Below are 5,369 nucleotides of genomic sequence, written 5' to 3'. Positions count from 1 at the left end.
GGCTTAGACACTGGGACAGTAGCAGCTCGCGGGACAGTGTCGGCAGATTCGACAGTAGTGTCTGCTTCGGCAGCGTTGGCTTGGAATCAGCAGAGCCGGCGGAATCGGCAGAGCCGGCGGAATCGGCAGAGTCGGTAGAATCGGCAGCAGGTGCTGACTATGAGTCTGGACGATTTACAGTCCAGGGCTTGACGGAAAAGACTGTTGGTCCAGATGAGGGGGCAGCGGCAGCTATGCCAACAGGGGGAAAAATCGGCAGCGCAGATTTTTCGACGAACATAGGCTGGACGATGGACTGTCCAGGCCATGTAGGAAAATTCATCGAGGGGACACGCTGACGAAACAGCGCTGGTTTAGACACGGTGGGGGCAGTTTTGGAATCGGTAGCACCCACGAAGTCGGCAGAATCGGCAGCAGGTGCTGGCGATGAGTCTGGACGGGCTGGATAGTCCACGGCTCGACGAGAAAGACTGCTGGCTTAGACATTGGGGCAGTGGCAGCTCGCGGGACAGTGTCGGCGGATTCGGCAGTAGTGTCTGCTTCGGCAGCGTTGGCTTGGAATCGGCAGAGCCGGCGAAATCGGCAAAGTCGGTAGAATCGGCAGCAGGTGCTGACTATGAGTCTGGACGATTTACAGCCCAGGGCTTGACGAAAAAGACTGTTGGTCTAGACAAGGGGGCAGCGGCATCCATGCCAACAGGGGGGAAAATCGGCAGCGCAGATTTTTCGACGAACATGGGCTGGACGATGGACTGTCCAGGCCATGCAGGAAAATTCATCGAGGGGACACGCTGACGAAACAGCGCTGGTTTAGACACGGTGGGGGCAGTGTTGGAATCGGCAGCGCCGACAAAGTCGGCAGAATCGGCAGCAGGTGCTGGCGATGAGTCTTGACAGGCTGGATAGTCCACGGCTCGACGAGAAAGACTGCAGGTTTAGACACTGGGGCAGTGGCAGCCCGCAGGACAGTGTCGGCTGATTCGGCAGCAGTGTCTGCTTCGACAGCGTTGGCTTGTTGGCGTGGTGGGCTGATGCAAGTGGGGACTTGGGCAGCGGGCAGTGAAAGCAAGAGTTTTCCCGAGGCTGCCGGGAAAAACGCTCCTCGGGATGGCCGGGTGAGATGACCCGGCGACCCGCGACGAGTCATTCAATTCCATGCCCTATCATCATAACTCCCGATGTATTGTTCGCCTTTTCAGAAGAAGAGATCCATCTCCCCATCCTCGCCCAGCCAAAAACGCTCCAATTAATGGCCGGGTGAGATGACCCGTTTTCGAGCCCGCGACGCGTATTTCAAATATCTGCCCTGTCGGCTACAACTGCTGATGGTGGGGATTAGAGGCCTGCCATGGTGGTGACAGGCGGCGAAGACCGTGAAAGCAAGAGTTTTCCCGAGGCTGCCGGGAAAAAGGCTCCTCGGGTGGCCGCGTGCGATGACCCGGCGCGTCATTCAATTCTCTTCCCTATCAACTTGGCTCCCGTTGGCGGGATTGGAGGCCTACTATTACAGGGTTAATATCGTCAGGGGAAGAGCTGACGAAACAATGCTGGTTTGGACACAGGGGGCAGTGTTGGAATCGGCAGCGCCATGAAATCGGCAAAGTCGACAGAATCGGCTGACGGTGAGTCTGGACAGACTGGATAGTCCAAGGCTTGACCAAAAAGACTGTTGGTCCGGACATTGGGGCAGCGACAGCCATGCCAACAGGGGGGAATCGACAGCGCATATTTGTGCAGCTGCAGGTTCGTCGGGGAGAAGCGGCAGCGCAGATGTTTCGACGAACATGGGCTGGACGATGGACTGTCCAGGCCAGGCAGGAAAATTCATCCAGGGGACACGCTGACGAAACAACGCTGGTTTAGACACGGTGGGGGCAGTGTTGGAATCGGCAGCGCCGACGAAATCGGCAGAATCGGCAGCAGGTGCTGGCGATGAGTCTGGATGATTTACAGTCCAGGGCTTGACAAGGGGGCAGCGGCACCATGCCAACAGGGGGGGAAATCGGCAGCGCAGATGTTTCGACGAACATGGGCTGGACGATGGACTGTCCAGGCCATGCAGGAAAATTCATCGAGGGGACACGGTGAAGAAACAACGCTGGTTTAGACACGGTGGGCGCAGTGTTGGAATCGGCAACGCCGAAGAAATCGGCAGCAGGTGCTGGCGATGAGTCTGGACGGGCTGGATAGTCCACGGCTCGACGAGAAAGACTGCAGGTTTAGACACGGTGGGCGCAGTGTTGGAATCAGCAGCGCCGAAGAAATGCATTTTTAGAGGGGGGTGACAGCTGGGACCTAGTAGTGTCTACCCCTGCCAGAGCTGAAATAACACTTATTGCTCTTTAGGGGGGGTGCCCCCTGACTGGCCATGGGGCGCGCTGACTTGGCGCCCATAGGCCTGCCGCGGGGGATTTGCGGGCTGCTGCTACACTCGGACTAAAGTGGGGGGCCTCATGGCCTGAAGTTTCGCTGGCATCGATGACCCGTTTTCCGGCCGGCGACGACCTTCTGCTCTTCAAGGGGCATCTTGGTTCGGCCACCAGGCCAGCGCCCGTCGACGCCCCAAAAAGACCGCGCGCGCGCTAGGCCCTGGGCCCTGAGGGCCTGGGGCCCTTGGGCGGGCGCGCGCGCGATCCTGCAGCCATGCTAGGCTGACGAAAACAGGGGCTGCCACACACAATGGTAGCCTACACGCAGATCCTGCAGCCCACGCAGCCATGCTAGGCTGACGAAAACAGGGGCTGCCGCGGCCAATGGCAGCCTACACGCAGATCCCGCAGCCTTGCCGCGCTGCGCGACGCGGGGACAGCCCCTGCTGGCTTACTCTCCATCCAGCGGGGGGGGGCTACCTTTGGGCCCTGGCCCCCTGCGTTCTGGCCTGCCCCCTGCGGGGGAGAGGCTAGGCGCTGCTGGGGCCAGCCTCACGTCGCTGGCCGCGGCAGGCGAGCTGCCGGGTTTCCCGCATTCCTACAAGAAAACGTCGTGCTTTCCACGTGAAATCAATCCAGTAAAATCAGCCATATTTTTCTGAGGCTGCCCACTGAATTTGGGGTCATTCCGGGCCGGTTCCTATTTTTGCGGATTTCCTTCATTGTTAATGGTTGGAAAATTAAAACCAATACTTCCCGACCTCGAAAAATTCTGGAAAAATTAATAAAGGTGGATTGGATTTTTGCCAACCTCTGTGCAAAATTTCAGCTCAAAATACCAAGAAATGAATTTTTTAGAGGGGGGGTGACAGCTGGGACCTAGTAGTGTCTACCCCTGCCAGAGCTGAAATAACACTTATTGCTCTTTAGGGGGGTGCCCCCTGACTGGCCATGGGGCGTGCTGGCCTGGCGCCCATAAGCCTGCCGCGGGGGATTTGCGGGCTGCTGCTACACTCGAACTAAAGTGGGGGGCCTCATGGCCCGAAGTTTCGCCGGCATCGATGACCCGTTTTCCGGCCGGCGACGACCCGATTCCAGCCACCGTCTTCGGGACCCGCTCCAAGCCGCTGGGCGCGTTGGGGCTGCTTATCCACGGCGTGGGCGTGGCATTCATTTGCCGTGCTCGTGCCAAGGTGCTGGCAGCTGCGAAGCGCCCGTCTGCTTGCCGCGACGTCACGGCGGCGGTGGTCGCTGCCCGTGCTCAGAAGTTGGAAGCCTGGCCGACGTGTCTGGTGCGGACCGCCGAGCTCGGGGATTGCAAGGAGAGCTCTACGCTGGCGTGGGCGTGTCATTAAATTGTCGTGCGCGCGCCCATGCGTTGGCTCTCCTCGCCATCCCCGACCTCGTGGCGTGACGTGCCCGCTGCCGAGGCCTGGCCTCCGTCTTCCGAGCTGGGGCAGACAGCCCCCCGCATGATTGTCCCCATCGTGTCCCCCCGCGGCCTGTTGCTTGTCCCTTCGAGATCCCTCGCGTCCGGCTTGTTGCTTGCTTGTCCCTTCGAGATCCTTCGCGTCCGCCTTGTTGCTTGCTTGTCCCTTCGAGATCCTTCGCGTCCAGCGGTGCGGGCACGATCTCGCTCGGGTGTTTCCACTTGCTCTCGTGGCTGTGGTTCGCTCGTCGGGATTGTTGTCACGTGTACGCAGAGTCGCATGAGCGGTAATCGGGTTGTCCGTGTCGGCAGGCTCCGTGCTGGTGCACCGAACTGTCGGCCCGCTGCCCCTATCACTCTCAGCCCAAGGCCCTAGGTGCCTTGCGGCGAGGCGGGGTTCCTGTGCTGCGTACCCACTTCGGTGGAATTCGAATGTGGGCGCGGGGCGAGCCTAGCAGCGGCGCCCGTGTTCCAGTCGAGCGGACTCTCGCCGAACTGGCCCACGCGCGATCACTCGTGCTTTCGGATGTAGAATGCGATGCCGGCGCGGGGGCCTCCGCCCCTGCGACTGCCCATTTCAAGTCTCTCGTGCTCGATAAGAACGACTTCCTCACCCGTCTCGACCCCTCGTCTCATCGGCGTCTGGGGTCGTGCGGGTCGTGGTGTCGCCAAGGAATGCTACCTGGTTGATCCTGCCAGTAGTCATATGCTTGTCTCAAAGATTAAGCCATGCATGTGTAAGTATGAACTCATTCAGACTGTGAAACTGCGAATGGCTCATTAAATCAGTTATAGTTTGTTTGATGGTATTTGCTTCTCGGATAACCGTAGTAATTCTAGAGCTAATACGTGCAACAAACCCCGACTTCTGGAAGGGACGTATTTATTAGATAAAAGGTCAACGCGGGCTCTGCCCGTTGCTCTGATGATTCATGATAACTCGACGGATCGCACGGCCTTCGTGCTGGCGACGCATCATTCAAATTTCTGCCCTATCAACTTTCGATGGTAGGATAGAGGCCTACTGTAACAGTGTTAAACATGCACAAGGTGCACGCTTCGGCAGGCTGTCCAAAACAGGGCCTAAGGGGCTGGCAGCCATGCCAACAGTGGGAGAAATTGGCAGCGCAGATTTATGCGGCTGTAGGTTCGTCAAAGGAAAATCGGCAGCGCAGATTGTTGACGAACATTGGCTTGACGATGGAATGTCCAAGCCAGGCAGGAAAACTCGTCAGGGGCATAGGCTGACGAGAATGGGGGCTGTCGAGGAATTCGGCAGCGAAGACATTGGCAGCCTGTACGCAGATGCGAATTCGGCAGCGCAGGAATTGGTAGCCTGCACGCAGATGCGAATTCGGCAGAGCGCAGCAGCTTGTGCTAGTCAGGGCCTCGACTTGGCACGATCTAAAACTTGGATGAAGGACTGTCCAAGGCATACAAATGACTCAACAGCTGACGCAGCAAAACAAGCAGTTGGGACTGCCTTGTGGACAGGCAGAACATGGGTGAAGTGGCAGCATCATGGGGGCAGAACGTGGGAGCATAACTGGGCTCTCCAAGCTGCTGAGACG

The sequence above is a fragment of the Populus trichocarpa genome, unplaced genomic scaffold, assembly GCF_000002775.5.
Source record: "Populus trichocarpa isolate Nisqually-1 unplaced genomic scaffold, P.trichocarpa_v4.1 scaffold_522, whole genome shotgun sequence".
Taxonomy (NCBI): domain Eukaryota; kingdom Viridiplantae; phylum Streptophyta; class Magnoliopsida; order Malpighiales; family Salicaceae; genus Populus; species Populus trichocarpa.
This window is presented reverse-complemented; position numbering follows the sequence as displayed.